Source organism: Apium graveolens, chromosome 4, assembly GCF_009905375.1.
Source record: "Apium graveolens cultivar Ventura chromosome 4, ASM990537v1, whole genome shotgun sequence".
NCBI lineage: Eukaryota > Viridiplantae > Streptophyta > Magnoliopsida > Apiales > Apiaceae > Apium > Apium graveolens.
In genome coordinates this window covers 125,423,284-125,433,802 of record NC_133650.1, presented here as the reverse complement: position 1 = coordinate 125,433,802, position 10,519 = coordinate 125,423,284, and positions in this window count along the sequence as shown.

Genomic DNA, 10,519 nt, shown 5'->3' with positions numbered 1-10,519 from the left:
ATAAAGTTATCGAATAAACCTTATTCGATTAATAGTTTTAAAAACTATATCAATATATATATATATAAATATATATTATACTCGGGAGCCTCGCCTCCCGGTTTTAGAAAAAGTTCACCTTTTGATCCCCTATACTAAGGGTATACGCAAATACCGCTTATCTCTAGCATATGTATTATGCAACGAATAAGCATTTGAACCAACAGATATATAAATCAAGAATACGAAACAGGCATGCATATATACCATATCACATGCTACAATATATTGCAAGAATTTGCCAATAACAAATATGCATTTATCACAAGATCATGCATATACACATATACATCACAACAACAGTATAACGGGTAGAAAACTTGCCTGAGCGACTTGGAGTGATAAAAGGCTCAGGACGAGTCTGGTAACCTATAAACAACAAGTAAGTTGGAATTAAACCAAAGTCACTTGTAAATCTATACTCTAACTACCTTAGACTCTAACGCTCGCTTTGCGCTTACTGATTCTCTTAAGTCACTCGAGTACCCTCGGCTCCACCATTTTTTATAATTTAACCATTACAAGTTTTAAGACGATTCCTTCGCGAGTGTCTTACCAACTGCCTAACACTCTTACCATAATTGTTTCATACACTAATTAACCCTTCTTGGTCTTTAACCTATGTTTCAAAGTAAGGCGAGGGGAAAAGTTTCGTTCGCGAAACGCTGTTATTTAAAACGGTCGTTTCTCCTAAACCGTACATCGGAATCAAACGAACTACATATCAAAACGAAGCTCGTAACATGAACTATCTAAAAATGGCAATGGTCATAATCTATCAGGGAGTTCTCGGGTCCAAATGTTATGAACAAAAGCAGTCTAAAGTAAATCGGACATTACGACGGCTATGTTTACGCGATTACCAATGTTTAAACTACTCCAATTAACCACCAACCAACTCATAACCATCAATACAACAAAACTTCACCTAAACCATACCACATCAGTCCATAATCTCCAAGGTTTTCAACTCAAACAACCACAATCAAGACCTATGAACTATAATCAAGCTTCAATTACCAAAACACTTCCAAATCAAACCAAACTACTAATAATCACAATCCATGCTTCTCATTTCACAAAACCAACCATTAAACTTACTAACAAATAAATTAAAGGCTAGGGTTTGAATTTTATACCTTCCTTGGGAGGTGTTAAGTTGCTAGGAAGCCTTAGGGAGCCTCCTACAAGCTTGATCTTTCCAAAGAAATCAAGAACACAAAGTTAGGCTTTGAAGTTTCTAAAAGTCCGATTTAAAGAACTGTACAAATGAGGGTCTTACCATGATTATTTGGACGAGACTTGTGAACAAGAGTTGTAGGCCATCTCAATACCTTTCCAATGAGCTATAGAACACAATATTTGAGTGAGAAATGAAGGAGATACAGCAGTTTTAGTGTGCTGGTTCTGTTTTGGCCGAGAGCAATGGAAATGGGGGAGGAAATGCTTTTGCTTTCTTGTGTTGGTGGAATAATATGGTGGATAATGATGGGTTCTCTTGATATTTTGCTAGGTTAATAATAAACAAAGGAGTTAGTGGAAGATGATCTCACCATTTGCCATGTGTTGGTGATTTGTGGTGAGATGAGATCATCCCTAGTTAACTATATAATTAACTAGCCATTCCTTCCTAACTATCACTTGGTTTCTTGTTTGATCAACCATCCACTTGCCTTGCCACTTGCAAAGGTATTTACAAGAGTCGTTATTCATTTCTTTGTCCGGTTATCACTCAATCTCGTTGATCGTTTGGTTAAATACCTTAATGGTTTTATTGATAAAATCTTCTTGGTATTTTTAATACCTAAATTAATTCTCCTTTATAATCCTTGAATTTAAAATCATTCATCTTAATATTAATTCCTTAAATCCCTTAATGTCTGGTGGAAATCTCGGGGAAAAATAAAAGTGCTCGTTTTCAAAATCCGACAGCTTTTACATACACTTATTTTCTTTATGGAATACTAATACGATCTTAGAATTTCCATAACAGTACTCCTATATATCGTGATCTGATAATTTTTCTTAATCAGCATTGTCAGCAAAAGTTACTATTCATCTGGGTTTCAAAAATCTCCAAAAATTGGGGTTATTACAGTCTCCCCTCCTTAAAAGGATTCCGTCCCGGAATCAGATAGAAAACAGCTGGGGATGCTTTTCTAGCATTGTGCCTTCTAACTCTCTAGTCAATTTTCCACATTATGGTTCTACCACCAAACTCTGACTAGTTTGATAACCCTTCTCCTAAGCACTTGTCCCTTTTCGATCTATAACCCTTCTTGGTTGCTCCATATAGGTTACGTCTGGTTGCATGTCTATGCGCTCATATGCCCCTATTTATCTGGCATCCGAATTACATTTTCTTAACATTGATACGTGAAACACGTTATGACTTGCTACATGTTCTGGGGTAAGGCTAGCTCATATGCTAACTTCCCAATATGTCTTAATATATCCAAGGGTCCAACAATTCGTGGACTTAGCTTCCCTTTCTTTCCGAACCTCATCCTTCCTTTCCAAGGGAATACCTATAACAACACTAGGTCCCCCACTTCCTATTCCTTGTCCTTTCGTGTCAAATCAACATACTTCGTGTAATAACCCCAATTTTTGGAAAATTTTTGAAACCCTTATGAATAGTGTTTTTGCTGAATGAGAAAACTTTTCATGCCACACTATGTAGGGGTTCTGATATGGATATTCTGAGATTTTATTAGTACTTTATATGGGATATAAGTGTATGTAAAGATCGTCAGAATCCAAATCCGAACACTTTGATTTTTTTCCCGGAAATCCACTAGATACGGAGAGAATTGAGTATAAGGTAACAGGATAAAAAGGATTTAAATTAAAGGATTATAGGAGAGGATCATAAAAGGAATATAATATATTGAGAAAGGTTAAGGGAACCTAAGTAATAAGATCCCGGGTATGATCCCTCAAACGATAAACGAAAACGAAAGTTAAGCGAACCGTATAACAGATCAGCGGTCATTAGGCAAACAATTAGGAAGTTAAGCAAAGGGATTAGAGGAAGTGATGTCACCCAACCAATGAGAAGAGGACAAGGAAGGGAGGATGACATAGCAATGTGATGTAAGCATGACATAGGGAAGGAGGAGGTGTGGTTGGTTTATAACCACACAAATATAAGGTTATTAAGGTAATTCACCAAAAACAAAACAAAAAGCAACCAAGCTAAGCCAAACAAATCAAAAAACACAAAATCATTTCATTCTCATCATCTTGCTCTCGGCTTTTCATCTTTTTCAAGGGCAAGAATTTCAAAAATCAAGTTCCAAGCATTGTTAAATCACAAGGTAATTATCTAAGCTTCCTTGTACATAGATATGGTTATGCTATAAGTTTAAGCTCCTAATTCCTTCACAATCTCTTCCAATAAATCAAGGAAGAAGATGGTGAATAGTAACCTTCAAGAAATAACTTTAGTTTTCTTGAATTTTTATGAAAGATTAAGGTTATACAAGCAAGGATCAAGGTTCTTTTAGGCATTCAAAGCTCTTGGGTTGTGTTAGGAAGCTTCAAGGAGGTATAAACAACTTTCACCTTTAACTTATAGTTTGAACTTTGAGTTTTGATGAGTTCATGGATGGATTAATGTATATATAGAAATATCCATGTATGTATAGCAAGATCCATGTATGTTAGACAGTTTGGTTGGATTTGTGGTGATTTTGGATATGAATCTTGGTTAATGGTTAATGAATCTTAAGTTATGGTTAGTAGATCATGTTTGCGGTTGAATAAGTTGGAAAACCTTGAGATTATGGACTGACTTTGCCTTGATATAAGTTGTGTTTGATGTATTGATGATGGTTGGGTGGTTTGTAGTGAATTGGTAAAGAATTGGAGTGGTATAAATATTGGTAATCGCGTAAACATAGCCGTCGTAACGTCCGATTTTCTTTAGACTGTTTTGTGCATAACATTAGGACCCGAGGACCCCCTGCTAGATTATGACCACTGCCATGTTTAGATAGCTCATGTTACGAGCTTCGTTTTGATATGTAGTACGTTCGATTCCGATGCACGGTTTAGGAGAAACGACCGTTTCATGTAACGGCGTTTCGCGAACGAAACTTTTTCCCTCGCCTTACTTTGAAACATAGGTTAAAGACCAAAAAGGGTTAATTAATGTATGAAACATTTATGGTAAGTGTGTTAGGCAGTTGGTAAGACACTCGCGAAGGAATCGCTTTAAAACTCGTAAAGGTTAAATTATTAAAAATGGTGGAGCCGAGGGTACCCGAGTGACTTAAGCGAATCAGTGAGCGCAAAACGAGCGTTAGAGTCTAAGTTAGTTAAAGTATAGATTTACAAGTGACTTTGGTTTAATTCCAACTTACTTGTTGCTTATAGGTTACCAGACTCGTCCCGAGCCATTCGTAACCCCCAGTCGCTCAGGCAAGTATTCTATCCGTTATACTGTTGTTGTGATGAATATATGTATTTGCATTATCTTGCGATAGATGCATGTTGGATAATTAGCAAATGATGCGATATATTGTAGCATGTGATATGGTATATATGCATGCCTGTTTCATATTCTTGGAATATATATCTGTTGGTTCAGTTGATAATACCTATGCTAGAGAATAGCGGTAACTTGCATATACCCTTAGTATAGGGACCCAAAAGGTGAAAATATTTTCTAAAAACCGGGAGTCGAGGATCCCGAGTAATCTTGTATATATGGATATGGATATATATATATATATATATATTTATATATATATATATGGTTATAGTTTTTCCAAACTATTAATCGAATAAGGTTTATTCGATAACTTTAACTTTATTTTATTATTGAATATTATTTCGAATATTATTCGAAGGCGTATGACTCCTTTTATTTTATTAATTGAATATCATTTGAATATTCATTCGAGGGTTATGACTCAGTTTATTTTATTATTTCAATATGATTTGAATATTCATCGGAGGACTTATGACTCCTTTTATTTTATTAATTGAATATTATTTCGAATATTATTCGAGGGCTTACGACTCTTTTATATTATTATTGAATATTATTTGAATATTCATTCGAGGGCTTATGACTCTTTTATATATTATTATTGAATATTATTTGAATATTCATTCGAGGGCTTATGACTCTTTTATATATTATTATTGAATATTATTTGAATATTCATTCGAAGGCTTATGACTCAGTTTATATTATTTAATGAATATTATTTGAATATTCATTTGAGGATCTATGACTCCGATTATTTGCTGAAATATATTCTTTATTTCATTAAAGAATAAGGTGTTAATAATCAAACTTATTTTCGATTATTCAAATAAAGATAATACTTTCATATAAGTATATCTTTGGTTATTTAATACTCGTTTCAAGTATAAGTTTTAATACTTCTACTTCAATTATTTTTATAAAGATTATTCTTTATGGGAATATTATTTAAATAATAATATTCAGTCATTTTCTAAATATTCTGGGGACTGATTTACTTCATTAAATCAGCTTTACTCCAAACACTCTATAAAGTGTTTTCGAGTCTTCAAAATGATTTTTAAAAGTTAGAGCGGATCCCAAAACTCAATTTTATATTTAAGATCTTCCTTTTTAAGGGGATTTAAATACTCGCTTAAAACCTGAGGGATCCGGCTCTGTGGTGTATTTTATATTCGCAACAAGGTTGCAGTTTTGGTAAATGAATTGATTACTTACCCAACGTTCGGGAAGTAAGTCCCTCTATTGAGTCGGCATAAGCAACATGGGCTCAGTGGGCGTCCATGATAGTGTAAGTGGCTCAGTGGGAGTCCATCAAATGCATAAGTGGCTGAGTGGCAGTCCAGCATAAGGTCCTAATTATGACCAGGGTGATGACCAGTGGGGAATTCGTCCATCTACTAGTAGAAAAGGTTACTAATGGGTATCTTTTCCTGATCAGCAAGATATCTAGTTTATGCCAAAGGTTTTCTTTTCCTCCCAAATTCATTGGATATTGCAACTCTGTTCATACTTTACATAACAGAGGTTCCAGGAAATGTTTTAGAGATATATATGTGGATATATATATATCGGGACTAAATAAAGTATCTCATAACTTTTTCATTCAATAATATTTCAAAGATTGAATCTATTCAAATCTTGTCTTGTAGTCTCATCTATGTGATGAACTTTTGAAACTGATTATAACTTGAACGGTGGTAGTTCAAGTAGTATTGGGAAAGATATAAGTATATTGGGGTATTTGGTAACCTCATCTTTTAAACTTATATCTAATTAATAATTGTCTTATGAATGACAAAGATTTTCAGAAAAAAAAACGTTGAGACAAGGTTAGATATATGAGATCACCTTGCAACGATATTTTTTATACAGTTATACACTGGGACTTTGTGTATATTATGCATGGAAGAGGACTTCCAATATTTTGAAAAGTATATATGTATATATACTGAATATTTTGCGACTTCATCGCATTAAGATATCAAACTTGGTTCATTTCTTTTGACCAAGACTTTCATGAGTATTATGAGTAGGCTCATATATTGTAAATCATTATACATATTATTTTGGTGGGCTTGCTGCTCACCCTTGCTTTATTTCTTCATCACACAACAACAGTTAGGAAAGATGGCCAGACTCCAGCAGACCCAGCGCAAGCGCGTGGGAAGCGTCCCGCGTCTTCCCGTTGATGTTGTAGCTGCTATAGCTGCAGAGGTAGATCTATTGTAGATCAGACCATCTACTTTTGAGAATCAATTATGTATAATTATAACTTGTGGCAGATAATGGCAATTAACTGTAAATTTATCAAGTAATCATTTTGGGTTGTAATAACTTTTAAATTGTGGATTCAAAGACTTGTACTTATTTAAATTTCATCTCTGAGACTATAACGGGTTGTGGGGTGTGTTAGTGTGGGGTCACAGCATAAGGTTATTATTATTAATTAAGTGAAGTGATATTGTGGAAAGAAAGACCGTGACGACCCGGATCCTCGACCCCGGATCTGGGGGTGTTACACTTCGTGTTCCAATCTTGGGCTACTACCAGCCGTCCTCTGATTAACATCTATTATATCCTTGATCCTTTGGACTACTGCGGGTCCGAGCATCTTGCGCTCTACAACTTCATCCTAACATAAGGGAGATCGACATTGTCTTCCCTCAAGGATCTCATAAGGCGATATCTCAATACTGACATATGATCTATTATCGTAAGAAAACTCAATCCGTGTTAAGTGATCATTCCAAATTCTTTCAAGTCTATTGCACAGACTCTAGCTTTTAACATTAGAGATTTTGCTTCTCAATACCCATTCTTTTCCAATTCGTAATCGCTACTACCTTCCGTTCCTAATATTATACTGGTTATACTTTTGCTCGTTAGCGTTCTATAACCTTTTAATAACCTCGTCAACCTTAGTATCACGAATGTGTTTCCATTCCGCATACCACCACAACTTTACTACTCCTTTTTCAGCTGCTTCTATCTTCGAAAGCTTAGTCCTTCATATAGAAGTAAAAGAATTTATTGAGAGATCACTATGATCATGAACACTTGTTACATTGCATAGTTAGTACAGAAGGTGGCCAGCCTTTAGTACTTGACAAGCAATTAAACAATAGCTGGTATCCTACTCGGCTTCTATCACACAGATAGATAGTCATTCGGCAATACCTCCCATTCTTGAAGGGTTGTTCTTCTCAGTTTATATGAAATGAAAAGAAGAGAAAAGAACGAATTGAAGAGAATTGTATATATGAAAAAAATATACTGCCACAAAATATCTGGCTTGGAACCTACCTCTGAACTATAGAGGTTTGTCATAGGAGAATAAAACATATGCGTATATATATCAACATCAAGTATTATCGCATCGCATTTCACATGCCTAAATATTTTCGCCATTCCGTCCATCATTCTATGGACCCATGCTCTTCCTCGAGCTTATACACAATCACCTTTGAAACTCCCTCGACATCGAAAATTGAATCTGGGATCTCATTCTATATATCACCGTTACTAGGATTATATGCTCGCACCGCAACCTTCCTCAGTGGTCCTTTATTCATTCTTGTCAGGATCCTCCACGGGATCCTCCTCAGCAACAATCCCTTCTAGGACAACATCCTCAACCTCAGGGTTCGGAGTCCCGCTACCATATACGATAACGAACTACTCTTCTATCACGATATTTATAAGGGTTCCCATAAGGGTTTTAACTGTCAGTACTATGTTAGGTAGCCCGACTATGAACTTGGCAAGAGTTCTTATTATCTTAGTTATTATCTTAACGTCACATCATCTCTGAGGTTTATAACGCTTAGCTCTGATACCACTTCTGTAACACCCCCAAATCCGGGGTCGGGGATCCGGGTTGTCACGAGTTCCATTTCCCTTAATAACACCCAATCTTAATAATTAATCAACTACTCTATACTGTGACCCCACAATAAACACACACACCACACGTTATAGTCTCAGAGATGAACATCCAAAAATAATCACAGGTCACTTTATTCCACAATTATCTGCCAATACACCTTAAAAGGTTTTCTGAATAAATTTACATTTTCTTTGCCATTATTACAATTCATAAGTATACATAAATCTGGTACATCAAAAGTTGAAGCCTAGTCTATTGGTAGTTCCCACCTTAGCTACAGCGACTTCAATGCCTATAGGAAGCTGCAGAACGTTTTCTAACCTCTTGCGAATCGGGAGCTTGGTCCGGTTCATCTTGTCTATCTGATGTTGTGTGATGAAAGAAGAAAGTAAGGGTGAGCAGCAAGCCCACCAAAATAATATGTATAATAATTTACAATATATGAGCCTTCTCATAGTACTCATGAAAGTCTTGGTCAAAAGAAATGAACCAAGTTTGATATCTTAATGCGATGAAGTCGCAAAATATTCAGTATATATACATATATACTTTTCAAAATCTTGGAAGTCCTCTTTCATGCATAATATACACAGAGTTCTAGTGTATAACTGTATAAAAATATCGTTGCAAGGTGATCTCATATATCTAACCTTGTCTCAACGTTTTTCTGAAAATCTTTGTCATGCATAAGATAATCATTTACTAGATATAAGTTTAAAAGATGAAGTTACAAGATACTCCAATATACTTATATCTTTTCCAAATACTACTTGAACTACCACCGTTCAAGTTATAATTAGTTCAAAAGTTCATCACATAGATGAGACTACAAGACAAGATTTTAATAGATTCAATCTTTGAATATCATTATAAATAATGAAGTTACGAGATACTTCATTAAATCCCGATATATATACACCTATATATATACATTTCATACACTCCTTGAAAACCTCTGTTATGAAAATTATAAACGGAGTTGCAATATCCAATGAATTTGGAAAGGAGAAAACCTTGGCATAAACCTGATATCTTGCTGATCAGGCAAAGATACCAATAAGTAACCTTTTCTACTAGTAGATGGACGAATTCCCCACTGGTTATCACCCTGGCTGCAATAGGACCTTATGCTGGACTGCCACTCAGCCACTTGCGCATTTGATGGACTCCCACTGAGCCACTTACACTTTCATGGACGCCCACTGAGCCCATGTTGCTTATGCCGACTCAAATAGATGAACTTACTTCCCGAACGATGGACAAGTTATCAAGATGTTTTCTCAAAACAGCAACCTCGTTGCGAATGTAAAATACACCACTGAGACGGATCCCTCAAGTTTTGAACGAGTATTTAAATCCCCTTTAAAAGGAAGATCTTAAATATAAAAATGAGTTTTGGGATCCGCTCTAACTTTTAAAAATCATTTTGAAGACTCGAAAACACTTTAAAGAGTGTTTGGAGTAATGCTGATTTAATGAAATAAATCAGTCCCAATATATTAGAAATTATCTGAATATTATTATTTAAATGATATTCCCATAAAGAATAATCTTTATAAAAATAATTAAAGTAGAAGTTTTAAAACTTATACTTGAAATGAGTATTAAATAACCAAAGATATACTTATACGAAAGTACTATCTTTATTTGAATAATCAAAGATGAGTTTGATTATCGACACCTTATTCTTTAATAATATAAAGAATATATCTCAGCAAATAATCGGAGTCATAGATCCTCAAATGAATATTCAAATAATATTCAAATAATAAAATAAAAGGAGTCATAAGTCCTCGAATGAATATTCAAAATAATATTCATTTAATAAAATAAAGAAGTCATAAGCCCTCGAATGAATATTCAAAATAATATTCATTTAATAAAATAAAGAAGTCATAAGCCCTCGAATGAATATTCGTAATAATATTCATTAAATAAAATAAAGTTATCGAATAAACCTTATTTGATTAATAGTTTTAAAAACTATATCAATATATATATATAAATATATATTATACTCGGGAGCCTCGCCTCCCGGTTTTAGAAAAAGTTCATCTTTTGATCCCCTATACTAAGGGTATACGCAAATACCG